This window comes from Myotis brandtii, unplaced genomic scaffold (assembly GCF_000412655.1).
Source record: "Myotis brandtii unplaced genomic scaffold, ASM41265v1 scaffold744, whole genome shotgun sequence".
In the NCBI taxonomy this organism is placed as follows: Eukaryota; Metazoa; Chordata; class Mammalia; order Chiroptera; family Vespertilionidae; genus Myotis; species Myotis brandtii.
This window is the reverse complement of record NW_005370965.1, coordinates 432,526-453,749: the sequence shown is the minus strand read 5'-3', so window position 1 is coordinate 453,749 and position 21,224 is coordinate 432,526. Positions and strand designations below refer to the sequence as shown.

General features: G+C 48.4%; 2 protein-coding genes across 3 annotated transcripts in view; one reads left to right on the top strand and one right to left on the bottom strand.

Moving 5' to 3' along the window:
• Window positions 1-17,397, bottom strand: part of NGEF (neuronal guanine nucleotide exchange factor) — an 82,727-nt gene extending 65,330 nt beyond the window's left edge. The window contains exon 1 of the mRNA XM_005882946.2: window positions 17,260-17,397. The gene's annotated coding sequence lies outside the window, so the exon portion shown is untranslated. The remainder of the gene's footprint in view (window positions 1-17,259) is intronic.
• NEU2 (sialidase 2 (cytosolic sialidase)) overlaps window positions 1-21,224 on the top strand; it is a 38,470-nt gene that overhangs the window by 6,068 nt on the left and 11,178 nt on the right. The window contains exons 2-3 of one of the 2 annotated variants that reach the window (XM_014530600.1): window positions 12,431-12,563; window positions 19,250-19,400. The gene's annotated coding sequence lies outside the window, so the exon portion shown is untranslated. Of the gene's footprint in view, window positions 1-12,430; window positions 12,564-17,544; window positions 17,622-19,249; window positions 19,401-21,224 lie in introns of those variants that run through there. The other variant, XM_005882945.2, reaches the window with a different exon arrangement.

The following is a 21,224-nucleotide window of genomic DNA, read 5'->3' as shown; positions in this document are numbered from 1 at the left end:
AGAGGAGACATTTAGATAGCAGAGGGGAAAACAGATGAAGTTTCTGGTTTGGGAGAAAAGCCCCAGCGAGGACTGGAGCTCGGAGAGCTGCCCTGGAAGGTGCTCTGCTGTGGGGACGACCTGTGTTGTGAGAATCATGTGACCACTGGGCAAAAGGATGATAGCTGGTGCTGCTGGCCCAGAAATGCCCTGGGAACATTTTGGTGTTGTCAGCATGAACAAAAGAGGAAAGAAATGGGATACCCAAAGACAGGGAGAGAATCCCAAAAGAACTTGAAGTGGAAATTCGAAAATTGGGGAGCAAGGGTGGAGAGGGACAGGATAAAAATGGCAGCAGAAGGGGAATTCAGGGCAACCAGACCCCCGCTGGCTCTCAACATTGGGGTGAAACCCCACCTGCATCATGGCCATGGGGGGACAGCATTGGCTTCAGGAAAGAGGAAGAGGGGGTTCCCAGGCTGAGGGAAGGGGTGGAGGTCCTTGTAGAACCAAGACTGTGGCTGATTGCAGAAAGTGACCCGCTTGGTGCCTAAAGGGCTGGATGGAGATTCTCTTCCCAGTGAGCAGGAAAGAGGACTGTATAGAAATAACTGAGTGGGGAGGAGAGGAGGTGGAGTGAGTAAAGGGGGTGGGGTTTCTAGCTTCAGCAGGGAGCCTACAGAGAGGAAGTCTGAGCCAACGAGGCCTGAAGGAGGCCAGAGAGCCAGCCCAGGAGGCAAAGTTCCAAACTGATTTGTCTGTTGGCTTCTGTTCAAGAGGGAGAAAAGTAAACATGAGCTCAGACGGTTTTCCTTCAGGCTGTTGATACACTGAGAAAGGAAGTGGGATCTGAGGGAGAAGTTGGGCCTGAGATCAGAGGGGGAGCGGCATTTGGCAGGAAGCTGGACTTGAAAATGGCCCATTGTGACAAGGTCCGAACTAGCCAGCATGCAACCTGGAAGGCTGACTACTAATCACAGTAACAGCCCAAGGAGCACGGACTTGATAATAGTTTCTAATCCCAACAACATCTCTTTAGAGGTGAAAGCGCTGACACTGAGTTAGGGCCACGCGGCTGCTGAGATCCAGCTGGAGGAGTTCGGGCCTACAGACGCTGGAGCCACCCTCTCCCCGACACATGGTGCCGCCAGCAGTTATACATCCCGGCAGGCTGGGTCAGACAGTGACAAAATTCATCCACCAGACGAAATACACTGTGATCGATCAAGTGTGAACAGCCCCCTTTCCTGACGATGCAACAGAAATCGGTGAAATTAATTTTAAACCAGCGAACTAGACAGTGGTAGAGAGGGGGTGAGCACATTTCTTTTTTTCAGGAAGATATTCCGATGCCAGAGAGTGGCGGCATATACACTACATTGATCTATTTATATATATAATTTGCAATAGGAAGAAAGCCTGCGGGGAAGGAAGAAATCAGATGCTCAAGGAACAAACTAGATATTCCTGTTGGCAAAATGATCAGTGCCAAGACAGGGAGAGGAGGGACCATGAGCGGAGCATAAATCTCAGAAGGCAAAGCACGCTGGAGGCATGTCATCGCCGGGGATGGAGGAAGGAGAGGTCACCTGAAGGTACTCCAGGTGATGGCAGGCACAGGGAGGGCAGAGAAACTGTAATAACAGGACTTTCCCAGGAACCTCATGTCTCATAAGAGGAATGAGAATCCAAAACACACTGAGCTCCTTTTTTCACTTAATACATTGGCAAAAAAACAGAAGCTTGAAAAGTGATTGGTGAAGCTGACGGGCAACAGGCAGCCCCCACCAACGTCTATCAAAGGGAAAACAACTATACTTTAGCCCAGCAATGTCATCGGCAGGACGTGGGCCCACGGATCTGCTTGCACACGTGGGGAGTGGTCTGTGGCAGGTGACGCAAGTAACTGAAGACGACAGAATGCCTCTCTGCCAGAACTGGTAGCACCAATGAGACCGTTCTAAACGTTTCCACAAATGGAATAAAATGCAGATGGAAAAGCAAGAAAGAGGAAGCTCGATATACTGATTAAGGAAGGGTTCTAGGATATCTCAAGATTAAAAGAAAAACAAGGATAGAAGAGTGTGTATTATGTTTCCATCAGGGAACAAGGAGAAAATGTATTCAAATTTATTTGGATGTGCCTAAAAAATTGTGAAAGAAGTTAAAGAGAATTAGTTACATATATACACACATATTTTTTAAAATTATTGTGTAAAACCTAAGCAAATGGAGAGTAAGATTGGGAGGGAAAGAGACTTTAAATTAACATACTTTTTAATATACTTTTATTTTTTAAAAGTCATGCAATGTATTAAGCTATTCAAAAATAAATAGGTAAATCTCTTGAAAAAACTTGATTAGGACAGAATCTTCAGTAAGGAAATGAATCAGTTCTAAAAACTGGAAGAAAGAAGTTATGTGAAATGACCAAGAAGCCCCAAGGGCCCTACTGTGCATCAGTGAAGTGAGGTTAGCCAGGGAAACCGATAGCCATGAAGGGGGAAAAGAAAGCTATGTTATGTTTATATCTTCAAAGATCAAGATTCCCTCCCCCACCAAATCAGATAGAGAATAAGAATGAGCTGTTAAATGAGGTGTTTTAATTCCCTGATTAAAATGTTCTCCGAGTGCTTTAATTAAAACAGAGGCAATTTTATAATCATGAGGCAGTCTTAATACAATATAACACATCAGTGGGTTAGTGACAAAACTAAATACCAATCTTCAGGAAAGACCTTTAAAAGTGAGGCTAGAAGAAAACTGTGCACATCACAAAAACAGGGATGCTGGAATATTCAAACGAGATCCTGCTCTCATGATTATTAACGTGTTTCTTGGGCTTCAGCCAACACAATGAGACATAAAGCAAGCGTTATCAGAAAGAAAGATGAACTCATCACAATTTGCAGCTGATATGATTTGAATGCCTAGAAAATCCAAAAGAACCAATTGAGACTATCGGAATACAAAGAATTCAGCCCAGGCCCAGAAGAGGATAGATTTACTACATGTCAACAATAACAAGAAAGTAGAAAGTAGTAGTAACAGACCCAGAAAACACAGGGTAACCATGTGAATAAACACAAACACCTTAAATAAAGGAAAAACTTGAGAGACGGAAGGAGACTTGCATGGTTAGAGAGGCGTGGGTTTTTCTTGGATGGTGAAAATTAAATATATATTAATTCTCCCCAAGTTAATATATAGTTTTAGTGCTATTTCAATTTAAAAATTGCAATGAAAAAACTCGCTGGAATGTTTTGATAAAATGATTTTGAAGTTCATTTGCAGGCACTTTGGAAAATAGTCTGGCAGTTCCTCAAAAGGCTAACCATAGAATGACTTAGCAGTTCCATTCCTAAGTATATTCCCAAGAGAAATGAAAATATATGTCCACACAAAAAGTTGTACATGAATGTTCATAGTCACATCCTATATAATAAAAGGCTAATATGCAAATAGACCAAACGGCGGAGCAACCGGTCACTATGATGCGCACTGACCACTAGGGGGCAGATGCTCAACGCAGGTGTCAGTGTGCTCCCACAGGGGGAGCACTACTTGGCCAGAAGCAGGGCTCACAGTTGGTGAGCACAGCGGTGGTGGCAGGAGCCCCTCCCACCTCTGTGGCAGCACTACGATGTCCAACTGACAGCTTAGGCGGGGAGCGAGCCTAAGTTGTCAGTTGGACTTTCCCCGAGGGCTCCTGGACTGCGAGAGGGTGCAGGCTGGGCTAAGGGACCCCGCCCCCCCCGAGTGCACAAATTTTGTGCACCGGGCCTCTAGTTATTCATAATAGGCAAAAAGAGGAAACAACCCAAATGTCTAATAACTGATGAATGGGTAAGTAAACTGGGGTGTATCCATACAATGGGATATTATTCAGTCCTAAAAAGGAATTAAGTATTGTCATGTGCTACAACATAAGGGAGCCCCAAAAGCACTTTGCTAAGTAAAAAAAGCCAGTCCCAAAGGACCACATAGTGTATGATTTCATTTGTATGAACTGCCCAGAATAGGCAAATCCACAGAGGCAGAAAGTAGATTAGCAGTTGACTAGGGCTGGAAGGGTTATGGGGAGTGAGTGTCTGCTAATGGGGACAGGATTTTCTTTTGGTGAGATGTTGACAGTATTCTAAAACTGGTAGTGGTGATGGTTGCACTACTCTGTGAACATACTAAAAACCATTGGATGTATACTCTAAAAGGGTGAATTATTAGAATGTGAATTATATCTCAATAAAGTTGTTATTATGAAAAAGGAGGGGTAGCAATAACACTTTGGAATATTGGTTAACAGTTTGGGGAAAATCTCAGTTTAGATCCTTCAAGTAAATTCCCTAAATAAACTCCAAAGGAATTAAACCATTAAATATTTTATTCAGACTACAGAGCATTCTAAAGAATGTTTTTCCTATGATTTTATTACTTTTTCCTCCCATTAAACAATGTTTTGTGGGATGTTCTATTTCAGTGAAGTAGGATGTATAGATTCACTTTTAATATTTGCATAATATTCTATAATACGTCATTTAGAGTTCCATTAGTTTATTTAATTTGTTTCCATTGTCTCTTTTAATGTGCATGTAAGTTAGGTTCTTTTTGGTTGTAGGAAGAGACAATCATTCAAGTTACTTCCGGGAAAGGAGCCTGAAAAAAAGACAGGAGGTCTAGACTAGGCCAAGGCCCTCTGGGGACCCGCCCCTCCACCTCTGTTGGGGTTAAAAATAGAACATTTTGAGAAGGAATTAAATGGTTCCAAATCTTTCCAGAGGACCCTGGGGGGAGCAGCACAGGTGTTTAGAGCTGGAGAGCAGAGCCAAGCAAGCATGGGCTGTCAACCCTGCACCCTCCTCACTGATTACATGAGCTGGGCATGTGGCTTTCTCTTGGGACCCCGTGCTTCTCAACTGTCATGTAGGGCGCACAAGCATTACCTGAGTACTCGATTCATGGTAGCTGTTTGTGCATTACTGTGCAAATTAATGCACAGTGATAATATTTCCATCTATAAATATAATGCATATTTATTCTTATATTTCACTTATTCAACACAGCATAAATTAAAAAGAGGACAAAAGAAAGAAGAATAAAAAGGTGGGGCCATAAAACTCAATGGGTTAGAGCAGGGGTGGGCAAACTTTTTGACTCGAGGGCCACAATGGGTTCTTAAACTGGACCGGAGGGCCGGAACAAAAGCATGGATGGAGTGTTTGTGTGAACTAATATAAATTCAAAGTAAACATCATTACATAAAAGGGTACGGTCTTTTTTTTTTTTAGTTTTATTCATTTCAAACAGGCCGGATCCGGCCCGCGGGCTGTAGTTTGCCCACGGCTGGGTTAGAGAAAGCACTCAGATGTTTTTGTTTTTTCTAATAAATAATTATAAACATTTAAAAAGTAAAACAAAAACAAACTCAATGGGGGATAAAGTTTAAAAGTTCCTATTACAAAGACTTGCTATGGATGGGCCCAAATCGCCCCTGAGCTTCCTAGCAGCCAGTGTGAAAGGGAAATGTGTCACTGACCCATTCTATTGTATTCAGGGATAAAAATCACCAGTCGCTCCGGAGAAAATATGTTAGTAGTTAGTGCTAAGGTTGACTAAAGGATTTCTCTTCAGGGGTTTTGTGGAAGGGCAGTGCAGTGATTTTCAAACTTTTAAGAGCTTATTAAATATATGGATTCCTGGACCCCATGCCCGGAATTCGGACTAAGGCTGAAGTGGGTCCCAGGAACATGCATTTTAGAGAGTGTCCCTCCCAGGTGATGCACAGACCCGTCTACTCGTTCTATTAGGTGGTCTGTCTCCTGAACACAAGGCTCGTACACGCTCATGCAAACAGGTTTCTGAAGACCCTCCCTCTGTGCCCTTCAGTGTAGACTGATGGCTTCACACAAGACACAACCAGCAGAAGTCACTCTACAGGTGACCCCATGCAGGCTTCTGCCTGGTGGCAGGGATTTCAGAGGGGACGCGGACTCTGCATCTTCCTCTCAGTGGAGGGTTTGACAGATGTTAGGTTAGGACCATCTTGAGATTGAGCTCCTAGATGGCTCAGATAGATAGGGCTCATCTGTGTTGCCTGCTAACTACCTGCTTGGAGTAGACTCGGGGGTTGGGAGGGTGAAGAGCCCTAAGGAAAATGAGAGGATGGTATTCCTCCAGGAGACCAAGATGATCTCCCTAAGAACATTGTTTTGACTGTGGATAGGGGATGGAGCCACGGAGCTCAGTTCTAGGATGTCAAGGCCCTGAACCGTCTAGCCTGGAAAATTCCTTGGCAGGTGAGGCGAGATTCTTCTTTTGGCTTTCAACTCGCCCCCTGCCACCACCAGCGGAGTAAAACATCCGCAGTGTTGTCTTGTGCAATGTTACTTCCTGGTGTCCCCTCCAAGATAAACTCTCTGTAATATCCACCAAAGCAACTGAATGAGGCCTCTTGTTCTCTGTAAATGTATCTACAAATCAGGGAAGAAGTGGGAACTTCTCACTCTCTCCTCTTTCCAATATCTGTTTCCCAGGCTTCAGATGCATGTGAGCCACCAGCCTCTCCATTGCCTCCTGCGTCCCTGCTAATGTGTCATGTCCTCTCCTCCCTCAGTCTCCGTCCTCCCCCTCCACCCCCTTCACCCGGGTCTCATCTGTTGCCGGGGCTTTAACTGGCTGTTCTTTCCAGATGGCCTTGCTCTCCCTCTGAGCTGTGGCTGACGGTCCAGTCTCCGCCTGACACCATTGGGCAGCTGCCCACAGGCCACAAGTCCTCCACTGTGTCGAGACAGGGTGTCCTGAACGGATAGACAGAGGCTTCTGGCCACCCAAGCCACCCTCCCAGTGGTTTCTGAAGAGGACAGGACAAGGGCGGGTCAGCTTGAGGTGCTGAGGATGACAGTAGTGCCTTGGGCCAGAGCTGGTGACGGAGGCCACCCTGCCCAGAGAGGAACTGCGCTGAGCTGCAGACACAGTTCTTGCTCCTGGGGGAAACAGGGGTTTGTGTCAGGCACGTCCCAGTTAAGTCATTTGATCCTCATATAGCCCTTGGGGGAGGAGGGAAAGAAGGGACTGTTGTTAGTCACATTTTAGAGAAACTTAGTCACTTGCTTGAGATGCAGCTGGGAAGTGGCTGGGGCAGAATTCGAACCTGGGTCTTGCGGTCCCAGAGCCCTCCTTGCCGCTGGGAGGACAGGAACGGCCAGTGTCAGAGGGAGGGGGAGAGACTGCCTGTGGTGGTGGAGATGGCTTAGGAAGCAATGCAGCCCTTATCCAAGAGCAGCGATCAGGATCCGAGCACACGGGGGACAAAGTCTGAGCCAGGACAGCCCAGCCCTGTCCTCTCTGGGGGCCAAACCACCAGGCTCCCCGGGGATTCACTGTTCAGCGAACCTCCCTCCACACTGTGTGGAGGCTTCTTTATGGGGAGTCCTGGGTAGTTTGGGGGCAGGGGCTCAAGCCAGGTGCAGCTGTGGCCCACGGTTCCCCGCGTGAGAATGATGGCCACACCCAGGTTTCTCAGTGAGGGGGGTGGGTGGGGTGGTGGGGTGAGGCCTCTTACCAGCTCCCTTCCTCTTATTCTAAGTCAGGCTGAAACTGTGGGGCCCCTGGAGCAGAGGGGAAGACATGGTGTGCACCTCAGCATGTCCTGACAGGACTCTGGGGATGCGTTCCCCCAGTCTTTGACACAACTTGATCCTCAGCTTCCCATCTGGAGAGTGATGCCCACTTAGCTCACATGGAGTTGAACCGGTCCGCTGTGTCCACAGTGGGTTGCAGTTACATGCTGAGTAAGGCTGAGTCCACCCTGTGTTAGGCACAGAGTCCTGAGACAGATGTGGTCCCCAGTGCAGGATCCTGGAGAGCAGACAGGAGGGAATTGCCTAATACCCCCCATCATCCCAAACGTGAGTGCCCTTCCTATAGCTCCCCTTTCCTTCTGGAAGGGGCTCTCACGTGTGCAGGGATGGAGCAAGGATTAGATGAGCTTACGTGCCTGGCATCCCATCAACACGCCGTAAACGATACTCCCGCTGCTGCTCTTTTTACTCTTTGCAACTAAATGAGTGACCACTTGTTTAAATTGTTTTTCCTTTTTGGTGTAAAAAGAAACCAAGATGCCAGATGATGTTCAATATAAAAAGTCGGTATAAAAGTTTGAAAACAAACTGAGGGTCCATCAGAGCCTCGGCTCGGTCCCAGTGAGGGAATCTATGCCTCGTCTCCAGGCATAGATTGACTGGCTGGTGGCACCCCCGAGAGTCCCATCCCCTCTGGTCCTATCGGTGACAACAGCCACTCTCAGCAGGGTCTGGGAAGAGAAGGCTCAACCTACTTTCTCAAAGTGAAGCCAGAGCTAGCTGTGGCATCTTCGCCTTAAGAGAAAGTTTACCTAATTAATGGAAGCTGAGCCTCTTTCATGCCCTGGCCAACATGTCCAGGCGGTGAGCAACAGCAGGGAGTGAGCTGGGGACAAGCACCACTCCTTCTGGGTGAGCCTCGGCCAGCCACCGCCCTTGGCAAGCTCCCACCCTCCTGTGGTCCAAGGTCCCAACCTGAGGGAGGCTGGGCAGGGCTGCTGAGCTCCGAGTCACCGGGCAGAGCAGACACTACACAAAAGCAGGCAATGTCATTTCCACAGCCAACCAGGGATCGTTAAGGGCAGGAAGCTACACACCAACACTGAGTCTTTGTTGGGTTCCAGTGGTGGGACCGTTTGCATGTCGGAGTTGCTGTGAGCTCATCACTCAACCCCTAGCCGAGCGGGTATAAAAAGGCCTGCTGAAAGGACAGGGCCAATACTGGTGTCTTAGCTCAGGCTGCCCTAACAAAATGCCATAGATAGGGTGGCTTGAACAAGACATTTGTTTTTGCACAGTTCTGGAGACTGGAAGTCTGAGGTCAGGGTGGAGCATGGTCAGGTTCTGGTGAGGGCCCTCTTTCTGCCCTGTAGACGGCTGCCTGGCTATGCCCTCACATGGCCTTTTCTAGGTGTGTGTGTGAGGAGAGAAGGAGGGAGGGAGACAAGGGGAGGGAGAGAGGGGAAGACGGAGGGTGAACGAGGGAAAGGAAGAAAAAGAGGGAGAGAGGATATGCTCTTCTTCGCACAAGGCCACTAATCCCATCATAAGGACCCCGCCCTCATGACCTTGACTAACCCTAATTACCTCCCAAGGCCCCATCTCCAAATGCCATTACATTGGGGCTTTGGGCTTTAACATGTGAATGTGGGGGGGGGGTGTAATTGGCAAAGGAATGGAGGGGTACTTGGGTTTCTGGTTGGGAAATCTGAATCCCAACCCGATTTCTCAGAATGGCTCTGGGCAGCCAGCACTTGTACTGGAAGGCAGCATCCTTCCCTCCTGCTCCAGAACCTTCCTAGAGGGTTTGCTCCACCCTTAGCCCTGGAAGAGGAGGACCCTGAGAGCCATGACCCCCAGCCTCCTGGTCATAACTGACCAGAACAGAGTGGACCTTTGACCCAGGAGGAGTCAACCCAGAGGCTGGGCTGAGCCAATCAGATTCTCTCTCTCAGATGAGGATTGAGACCAGTGAGCAAGGGCTCTGGGCTGAATGGCCATGGGGCGGGGAGGTATTTTGAAATGGCCAGAATGGGCCAGATATACGTGTAGTAGGATAGCTCTGTGTATGGCGGGGAGGAAGGGGAGGTAGGGAGGGATGAGGGGTGGGGGCGGGGGAGAGAACAGAGCAGAAGAATGAGAGGAAGAGAGAGATGTATAGCATTACCATTTCCTGTCCTTGGTTTTCGCCCTCAGCAGGCCGGGGTGTTCACAGTGCCCTTTAGTTCCCTGTGTTTTCTCCAATAGTATCTCGTAAAAATCCTTCTTACAGTTTGAAGGGACTCCTATGCATTACTTCCCAGTGGTCTGGAGCTGGACTTCCCAGTTAGTGGTATATCTAGGTTTTCAACACTCTCATTCAGGACATGAGGTTGACCTGGTCAGTCGTGTCCTTGTGTCCTTGGTGGGTTCTGTCCACTCACACGCTGAGCCCAGCTGTGTTCGCCCTCTGTAGGCCCCGGGTCATGAGACAGAGGTGGCCCCCTCGCTCAGGCCTCAGAGAGCAGGCAGGAGGGAATTTGGTGACATTCCCCATCATCTTAAACGTGGCTGCCCCTCCTCCGGCCTTTCCCTTCTGGAACTTTCTGTCATCTGTGCAGTGCTGGAAGCATTCCAAGTGCCTTTGTGCCCCTCCTGGTGTGATCCTGTGCTCTCCCTACAGGTGGGAGGGAGGTGACTCTGGCCCTGGGGAGGGTTGACCGAGGCACATGGTAAACTGAGGCATACAGAGGCATGGGCTGTGCGGGTCCAGACTCATGGAGTGTGCCTGGGCCTTGACAGTGGGCAGAGAGGGGAGTGGGAGCAACCAGAGAGAATGGTGGAAGGTGACAGGGTCATGGGGAGGGGGGGCGGGTGGGGGGCAGCGGGGGCAGGCCGGGATTTTGGATTTGGTTTGGGTGAACAAGTTATGCAAGAGGGAGATACGATACTTTTTAATAAACGAACAACAGTGGCAGAGACGTTGAGGGGCTGTGATTTCTTAAACTATCCATAGGGTTTAGACCAGCGGTTCTCAACCTGTGGGTCGCGACCCCTTTGGCAGTCAAACGACCCTTTCACAGGGGTCGCCTAAGACCATCCTGCATATCAGATATTTACATTATGATTCATAACAGTAGCAACATTACAGTTATGAAGTAGCAACGAAAATAATTTTATGGTTGGGTCACAACATGAGGAACTGTATTTAAAGGGCCAGAAGGTTGAGAACCACTGGTTTAGAAGAACCCAGAGAGTCCCCTGTTCCTCTCCAGCGTGGGATGTGAGCCTGGAATGGGAGTTTATTATAGGAGGTACATCAAACATTCAAAAAATTAATATTATTTATTTTAGAAAAATCCAATTAGCACATGGAACCTGCGACTTCACAGATGTCAATGCTTAGGATGAAAATAAATAGAGAATTTAATTTGAAGCCAACCTGTGGGCAGTATTGACAGCACGGGTGGCACGTGCATACCTTAAAAATGGCAAATGGGGAAAGTAATTGACAGTCCAGAAACACTGCCGGGAAATTACCTGGACGAGCCAGACCCACTGAGTCCCGTTCTCTCCTGAACTAAGGCTTTCTCCCGCTCTGTGCCAGCGGTGCCCTTAGGCCCTACACCCGACCTGCTCAACCAGGTGCCCTGGGGAGGGGGCGGCAGTGACCCCTTGTCACAAGGCCAGCAGGGGTTTTGATGACTCACTGCTCCACCCAGCTTTCTGGAACTGACCTCAGCGAGTCTGAAAAGCTTCTGAAATTGTGTGCAGGGTGCGTGCTTGCTTTCACCACAGCCGAAGAGGGTCAAGGCCACTGCTCGCCGAGGTGCCTGCCATCCCATTTCCTGTGTTCACAAATCCATGTGCTTCTAATTATAAATTAACCCAAACCTTGCCAGGTGGTTGGCAGGGCATATTCAACGGGTGTGAAACAGCAGTGGCGGGTGTTTGAGGCCTGCCCCACCAAGGACAGCCTCCGGGAGGCAGCTGGGCCTTCCCCTCGAGGCTGCCGAACCCAAAGACAGCAGCACGGGGTGTTCTCTCCCCAGGGCTGGATCCCTGCCTCTGACCCTTTCTGACCTGAGCAGGCTCCCCTCTAGGCTTCTCCTTCTGTCCCCACTGACCGGGCTCTGGCCAGGGCTTTGAGCTTACACCAGCCCTTGAGCTCCTGCCCGTGGCCCTGCCTGGTGCCACCCTGCCCAGTCCCCTGTTTCTCCAGGTCTATCTTCTAAGGGCCCACTTGTTCCTGGGTTCTAGAAGCCCGTCCACGCACAGCCCACCCACCCAGGTGCATGGACTTCTGTCCATCCATCGACCCCTTTCTCTCTGGCTATGCTGCCAGCTGTAACGATGAGGGAATAGGCCACAAGGCTAGGACTATGGACGGCCCCTGGAAGCTGAAAGCAAAGAAGCACCCTCCCCCAGAGGCTCCAGAGGAAGGCAGTCCTGCCGACACCTGGGCGTTGGCCCAGCAAGACCTGTGTGGAACTTCTGTCTTCCAGAACTGTAAGATGACAATTTGTGTTGTTTTAAGCTACTAGGGGCCTGGTCATTTGTGACAACAGCCACAGAAAGCTAACTCACTCTTCCACAGAGGGGGCCCGAAATCTGTGTGGTTGGTCCACCATTAATTTCCTCAAATTATTTCCACACCAGCATTTGCCAAATTCCATTTTTTTAAAAAATTTGAAGCACCAGCTAAATTTGCAAAAAAAAAAAAAATGCCTTCATTTAACTAGAAATATTATTCACTAGAGGACTGATGCACGAAATTTGTGCAAAGGGCTCATCCCTCGCAGCCACAGCTTCGTCCGGAAGGTTATCTGGAAGGACATCTGGAAGGTCGTTCGGCTGTCTGGTCTAATTAGCATATTATGCTTTTATTATTATAGATTGGAGGGAAGTGGTCATCAGGTCCCCTGAGGCAACACCTAGACGGTGGACAATCTTGCTGGTGGACATCAGGCCTGAATGGCCCATTGAGAGGAGTTTCTCAGAGTCGGCTGCTCAGAGCACTTGGGACAGGTGAATGCTTCAAGAGAGTTCTCTGGTCCTGCCAGCATGGCTCAGTGGTTGAACATCAACCTATGAACCAGGAGGTCATGGTTCGATTCCCAGTCAGGGCACATGCCCGGGTTTCGGGCTCAGGTTGCAGGCTCAATCCCGTTGGGGGCGTGCAGGAGGCAGCCGATCAATGATTCTCTCTAATCATTGGTGTTTCTATCTCTCTCTCTCTCCCTCTCCCTTCCTCTCTGAAATCAATCAAATATATATTTTTTTAAAAGGGAGTTCTCTGCATACTAATACACTCCTGTAGGTGCTAAATAATTGATGTAAAATGATAAATTCTCTCCCTGCTGCTCAAAGTCAACTTTTATGTTGAAAAGAAGGATCTGTTTTATTTCTCAAGGCCTACTGGGATAACAATAGCTGAAGCTGAGTGTGAGCACCTTAGAATCGTCACCTCATGGAATACTCAGGCGATCCTATATGAGTTGTTAATGTCCTGTCCCATTTCCCCCTTTTTTACAGAGGAGGACATGGAGATTCAGAGAGGTTCACTGACTCAGCCAGGGTCACACAGCCAGCCAGTGGTGGAGGCAGCCTGGCTGTGGCCGAGCGGTTAAGAGCGTGATTGCTAAGCTACTTCTCACCCCCTTTAATTCAGAACATTCTGACTCACAGTAAACAGCCTTTCCTGAGAACACAGTCGTATAAGATCATGGAGATTCAGGGAGGAATAAAAGTAGACAGAAACAGCCTGGGTCTAAGCAGTAACAGAGGGGCCACCTTAGCTTCCACAGGCTGTGCCCGTGGTTAAAAGATGCTCCTTTATTTTGGCAATTTCTGTGGTATTTCTCCAGTGAATACACACATCGGTGATAATAATGTTTCTCCAAACATTAGCCGGGTCTGTTTATCCTAGACTGAACATCAGATGGCTTCATTCTAACCCCAAACTAGAATCTCTCCATGTCTTAACCTTGACTTGGAACCCAAGTTAGCCGACAGCAAGTGGCTTTGATTTTGACACTGAACTGGTTCCAAAGAGGCCAGAAAACTGTAGAAAGAAAGTCCCAGGCTCTGATATCTGAGGCACTAGGGAAAATTGTCCATGTGCCAGATGCCTTTTTAATCCAGAAACAAAGAACCTTAATATCATTTCAAAGTTCACAGCTAACTTCTTTACAAAGGTACTCAACAGGAAATAACTCTTTCCTCTAGCGTTCAAGGACCCACCAAGGAAGGTTTTTATCACTCAGATGAGAGCAGAAAACTGTTTATAGACATATTCCCTTTCTCAAGTGGATTTATGTCTATATAGAGCATCATGGAAGGGCCCATTATGCCAGCGTTTTATCATCTTAAAAAACTTAGAAGTTGTTTTTTTTTAAATCTTCACCCGAGGATATGTTGTTGTGTGTTTTTTTGTTTGTTTTTAATCCTCACCCAAGGATATTTTTCTATTGATTTTTAGAGAGAGTGGAAGAGAGAGAAATATCTATGTGAGAAACTAGGTTTTCTTACTCTACTTATCTGGGCAGCAGCAAAGAGGGCAAGGCAGCTCAGGGGCTGGAATGAAGGTGGGGAGCTTGGGAGGGGGACAGCGAGATCATCCATCTTGTCACATCTTATCACTGCTGGCTCAGAGCAAGTGTGCAGCGAATACTGGCTGGCTGAATGAGGTGTTCTCTAAGCAGCCAGTCCGCAAGGAGCCCATGGCCATGGTGGGTTGAACTACTGAGACAGCAGGTCATATTGTATGTGAACTGAGCAACCCTCCCACCAGCCACTCAGGACTGACTCTTGCCACTTCCAGGCAGAGCCTGGGGGCCAAGGTCCTCCGGCCCAGCTTGTCTTTCTTCCTTGTCCCTGCCCCAGTGGCTCCCAAGCTCCTCCAAGCCTTTTAAGCTGCTCATCCTCCGAGAACCTATGTTTTGAAGGGTCTGTCTCTGATAGAAAACATAGTTGTTAATTAATAACGAATCAGCGCCCCATTTTACAACTCATCAAAGACCTAGATACCTGATGGTCAGAGCTGTGGCAGACACCAATGCCTGAGCCTGAACCTCAGCCAGGAGTGAAAAGGGAAGGGAGAATCTGAGGCAAAGCCAGCCGGCACTGGAGTACAGAAGTGAAGGGCAGTGTGCCCCATGAGACACGTTGGCCATACAGTGTGATCTCTGGGAGCCTTTGGGGTCCCATGCACTTTCCACCTTGTTAAAACCCTGCTGCCCCTTTCCTGTGCAAGTGTGCTATTTAAAGAACTTTCAACATCCAACTAGGGTAAGTGTGAAAAATTACTATCTCATTTTCAAGATACAGAACCTTACTTTACATAAAGCCATATCCCTCAGCCTTCTCCTCTTGCAAAAGAATTAATAAGTGATGTAAGATCATTTAATAACGTCTAGCTCAAAGGTCACCTCCTCCATGCGGGCCTCCCTGATATTTCTTTGATGATCCCCCACTCATTTGAACATGTGATTTTATTTTTCCATTCCAAAAGTAAGGTGAGCAGAAGTAGAAAGATTGAGAGGTGGCTGACCCAGGTTCCCAGATACCCAGGTCCTTAGTGAAGGGTGTTCTCAGAAAAAGCCCCCTCTTTAGTGCTCAAAATCTTTGCCCAGACCCAGTGCAGACTTCCCCAGAGCGGGGCCTCAAGGACTGCTGTCAACCAAGGAAAGCAATGCCAGTTCTTTGGCTTCTCTGGGCAGTTCCTCGAGGTCCAGAAGCAGAGCTCTGCCCACTGAGGAAGTGGGAAAAGGTGAGCCCAAGGTGACCAGAAAGAAAATTCCTTCCGAGGCCCAGGCTGCCCTGCCCCAACAACCCCCAAAGATGCCAAGGGGAGTTCTGAATAAGACAGCCCAGAGTCTCAGAGATGTACCTCCTGCTCAGTCAGTCAAAATGCCTCTCAGCACCATGACCCCATAACCTTCTTTGGATGAGGAGGGTGTCCTAGGCCCCTTCATGAAGAAAGGACCTCTAGCCTGGCCTCTGGCTTCTGCCTCTCCCACCTGTGTCCCAGCCCCTCTTCAAAGCCTCACCTGCCAGGGTGCTCAGCAATGTTTTTTTTTTTTTTGGGGGGGGGGGCAATGATTTGATGAAGTAGTAAAGGAAGGAATCTATGTCGTTTTAGGGTGGTGCTGGTGGTAACCTCAGAGAGTCAGAGCTGACTCTTTACTGGGGAGGCACTGGGCTCATGGAGAGGGGAAAGGACCCCTTCCTGGGAGATGGGGTGTCTGGTCTAGGGCTGTTGAGACCAGTAGTGACTCCGGTGTCCCCGGTGGAGCCAGCAGGTGGGCAGAGCCAGCAGTGGGCGGTTAGATTTGGCCTCCTCTGCTGAGTCTCCGGGCTGTTTTGACCACTGGTGCAGGTCTCCTGGGCTGCCCCTGCCTGGGCCAGTTCCATAGGCAAACACTTATCTCCCTCTGCCTCTGGCTGGTGGGGTCACCTCGTCTCTCCTGTGGGGAGCCCCTCCAACGGTGGGTTTTCAAGACAATTTGGACTCCAGTAAGGAGTCAAGGGAAGTGGTTATTGTCAGCTTTCAAGGACCGGAAAGTTTAAGACACCCATAGAGACACTGGTCTCTTCTAAGGCCACGCGATGCCAGGGCAGCTGGAGATGTGGTGGGAGAGAAGAGGAAAGGGAAAACCTGGGCAGAAAGTGGAGAGGGAGAAGGGAAGGGGGACAAGGGGGACAGGGAGACTGGCACATTCCCACCAGTGGTCTTACGACATTAACAGAAGCACTTTCCAAAAGCCAAACCTGTGTTGGTCATCAGAACAGGGCAGAACTGTCCGAAGGACCGGAGCCACAGCCCGGGTCTGTTCAGCCAGTGACTGTGAGCCTCCCAGACTTTACATCAACACAGAGAAGAGGAGCCTACCCCACCACATCCAAGAAAGCCGTGTCCCCAGACATGGAGTCGCACCAGGCTTTGGCTTGATGCCAGACAGGTGCACAGTCCAGAAGGTTCAGAGGGGCGGAGCCTTTTGTTCTCTTGAGGTGGGACCCTGAGCGGCAGGGGCCAATGTAGTAGGGTGGCCTTGCAGGGAGCTGTCACCTCATGGCTCCCAAAGGCATCCCTCTGCACACCTTCAGAGCCAAGTTCCACAGGTGTGCTTCCCGACCCTGAGAATGGAGCAGGCGCTCGCAGCAATCACGGTTTGTTTGTCACTTCACAGTTTACATGCAGGAGGTTTATAATTAGGGCTGGCGACATGGTTTGCGGCCTGCACGGTTGCACAGGGCCCTGCTCTTAGAAGAGCCAATCACTTGATTTAAGGCTCTGATGTTGCCATTCTTAATTTTAAAATTCTTAATTCTTGAAATTCAGAATAACTTTTGAACAAGGGGCCCCACATATTCCCTTTGCTCGGGGCGCTGCAAATTATGTAGCCAGTCCTGCTTATTGTCTCACTTGCCCCCACAGCCATCACAGGAGAGGAGCCGGAGGGAAACACTACCCCAGTTCAAAGACGGTGAAACTGAGCGCTGGCAGGAAGCGGGGTGCATGAAGCCAAGACGAGACTGGACCCGGGGAGGGAAGTCTGGGCTGTTCTCTCTTGGAGCTGCCTCTCAATGAGCAGGGGTGGGATGGTCTCCTCTCCCTCACACACCTGCCTGGGGTCTTTCCAATCCTGTCCTGGCCGCAACCTCCATTCCATCTCTCATTCCATCTCATTCCATTTTAAAAGTACGGAAACTATTTACTCACCTGCCAGGGAGGAGCTCCTGGGGCCTCCCTGACGGCCCTTCCTGTCCTGTCCTCTGTCCTGTCCACTGGTCTGTCCCCAGCAAGATCCACACGCCCTCCGCTCTGTCGCGGAGAGCCCACAACAAACACTTTGTCCTCCCCTGCAAAGGCTCCCTGGGAAGCATTCCTGACCTTCAGACCTGCCTCGGCCCAGAGCTGGCCCCATGCCCGTGACAATCACTTCCTGGCTGGGTGTTTACCTTCCTGGGCCCCATGGGCCCAGCTAGGGCGGTGGCCACATACCTGACCCAGAGGCTGTGCGGGAGGGAAGGCATCACCCTTGCTGGAGGCTGGCGACAGCTGGTACTGTTCCCTGGTGCAAGGTAACTCTGATGGTCCCTCAGCACACCTGACTGCCCCGCCCCTTGGCCTTGGCCAGGCAGACACACAGCTCTTGAATCCGAGGCTTGGGAAAGGGCTTGGGGTCCTCTAGGGTTCCTTTCACTTCCTGCACGTGGCCATCATGCCTCAGCTCGATCACTTCCAGGAATGGGACACTTGCTGCTTTGGGAGGGAACTTGCCCCATTATTATTATTATTATTATTTTCTAATATCTACCTTCTATTCAGTGACAGGTACTGGGCTTAGTATTTTATATGATCACTTCATGTAATCCTTTCGTAATCTCTATGGGAAGAGAATTTGCCCATTTTAAAGATGCAGAAACAGAGGCTCAGAAGTTGATGATCTTCCAAAGCTGCACAGCTAGGAAGTTGGGGGTTCAAAATTCAAACTCAGACCAATTGGTACCAAAACCCTAGGCTCTTAACCACTACCGTCATTTGCCGAGTTTAATGGCCAGAATGTCCATTTTTTATGTCAAACTCAAATCAGCCACTGTATTAGCCACTGATTGCTGGCAACAAGTTAACACCAACACAGTGGCTTCAACCAACACACATTTGTTTCTCACAGTTCCTGTGACCAGGAATCTGGCACAGCTAACTGGGTTCTCTGCTCAGGGTCCCTCACAGGCCAAAGTCAAGGTGCTGGGAGGGCTGGGGCCGAGTCTCAGAGCTCCACTGGGGAAGGATCTCCTTCCATACAAGGTTCTTGGCAACATTCAGTTCCTTGTATGCCATAGGACTTAGCTCCTCACTGACTGTTGGCCTAAGGCTGCCACAGAGGCCTCTCCACTATGCAGCCTGTCACCAAGGTGAGCAACAGAGAGAGAGTCCAGGAAGACAGAAACCACTGTCTTTTGTAATCTTCTCACAGAAGTTACATCCCATCACTTTTGCTGTCTTCTACTCATTAGGAGGAAATCATCAGGTACAGCCAACACTCAGAAGTAGAGGATTACACACAGATGTGAACACCAGGAGGTAGGATTGCTGAGGGCCATCTTTGAAAGCTGTCCATCACAGCCACCTGATTGCCATAAAACAATGGTTTCGGTTTTGCCTCTGAAAGCCAGATAGAGGTAGTCTTTTATCCACCCATCCATCCATTAATTCATCCATTCATTGATCCATCCGTCCATCCATCCATCCATCTATCCATCCATCCATCCATCCATCCATCCATCCAATAAACATTTGAGCAGGACACTATCAGCCAGACCCCACATTAGGCTCCGAAGATACCATTCACTCTACTCTCCCTACCACCAAAGACTTCCAGTTGAGCCTTCACATATGAAGGTTTGAGGTGGTGTCCACTGAATGCTCTGTTCTTCAGGGGCATTAGTTCTCTTTCTTCCAACCAGTCTTCATATGTCACACTCCTGAAATTCCTTTTCCTCCTGCTCACTCCCCTGTCTTTGTCTTATTTTTTAAAACAGCGGTCGCCAACCTTTCGGACTTCACGGACCACCGGTTGGCGACTGCTGCAAAAACCTATTTTAAGCACCTCCTAAGTGCAAGGTGTGTGCATGTTTGTAGGGTTAGATCTGATTTTTTGGGTTGATTTTCTCCCTTTCTCATTAGTAATTTTCCTGTCTCCCTTTAGCTCCCGAGGGAAGCAGGGCCACAGCGTTTTGGAGACACCCATCTTGCCATGTGCAAACAGGACCAGCTCAGAGTTGTGCCTGCATTTCCCTTACTCCAGCCTCACCCTCCTGTGGATCCCGTTTGCTGACTCTGCACAGGTCCTGGGCTGGGTGAGTGAACTCTGAGAAGAAGGTGACAAGGTCTGTGGAATTTGGCTCTTAAGATGTGCAGAGGGATGTCTTAGGGAACTGGAATTGTAAATCTTTATATGGGAGACCATTCATTTCATGCGTTTATTGAGCACCTAGTAGGTGTAGATATTGTGCTAGGCCCTGAGGGTACCACTGGGAGCACCTTGAAAGTGAATCCCATTTCTTTTTTTCTCCTCCACTCCATCTCTGCTTCAGAACAGGCCCCTCAACTCTACCTGGACCAGTGGTCGGCAAACTCATTAGTCAACAGAGCCAAATATCAACAGTACAACGATTGAAATTTCTTTTGAGAGCCAAATTTTTAAAACTTAAACTATATAGGTAGGTACATGGTTATTAAATTAATTAGGGTACTCCTAAGGCTTAGGAAGAGCCACACTCAAGGGGCCAAAGAGCCGCATGTGGCTCGTGAGCCACAGTTTGCCGAGCCGCAGTTTGCCGACCACGGACCTGGACCATTGCAATGTCCTTTAATGGTCTCCTGGGTTCATTCTCTCCCAATTGCTTCCAGTCCTTCCCACCCCATCCCACTCAATATGCCATGTGAACATGCTGACACAGTCCTGAACCTGTCACTTTCTTCTCAAAAACATCTTATGTAACCTCTGTTAACAGTTTCCTGAGTATTCTAGAAATGTTCTCTCTACATACTCTCTCTCACCCCCTGTACCCCCCTCTTACACACCTACATCCTTTTGTTTTATTTAGGCAGAACCACAGCATGTATGTACTATTCTGTATCTATTGTCTTGGTACTTTTCCAATTCAGCACACCTTAAAGTCCTTCCCTCTCTAATAATGGTCGATTGTTCTGCTATAGGAATATTCTGGGGTGATACTGAGTGCCGTAGACTGAGTGTTAGTGTTCCCTCAGAATTTATATGTTGAGACCTAACTCCCAAGGTGATGTGTTAGGAAGTGGGGCCTGTGGGAGGTGATTAGGGCATGAAGGCGGACTCCTCATGAATAGGTTAGTGCCTTATAAGGGAGACCCCAGAGAGCTCCCTTGCCCTTCCACTAGAGGGAAGACGGCCACCCATGAACAAGGAAGCAGGCTCTCACCAGATACTGAATCTGCCAGTGCCTTGATCTTGGACTTCTCAGCCTCCAGAACTGTGAGAAATCAATTTCTGTTGTTTATAAGCCCCCCAGTCTGAGGTATTTTGTTACAACAGCCTGAATGGACAAGACAGGAGAAATCATTTCAAGACCTGAGATAACCCTTGACCAGAAGCTTTTGTGATGTTTTCTGGGTGATAATTTCTGATAGATCATTAATGGACTTAATAATCATAAACCAGCTATTTTAAGGTGATTATTACAATTGCACATTGGCGGGAATTGAGTGGTCAAGTATAATAAGCTTAATTCATTAAAAGAGATTTAAAAAAAGATTTTCTACTAACTTCCATGTAAAGTTTGCTGTTGGGAGTGGGAAGAGGAGAGAAATGTAAATGTTTAAAATGTAAATGTTTTAGAAATTGCATTTTTATTTTTAAAAATACATTTGAAATACATAAAGACAAGGGACCAGGTCTGGTCAAGAAAAAGAACTGAGCAGAAGCTAGGATAGTTGCCATACATCTATTGACAACCTTTGGGCCAGGCTGTATTCTAAGCACTTTACATGAATTAACTTGTTTAATCATCACTACAGTCTTATAATGAAGAAGCCAGACATACAGAGATTAAACAGCTTGCCCAGGGTCACATGAAATTTCCTGAACATACAGAAATGCTGAATGTAGACATATATGTGTGTGTGTATGTATATATATATAT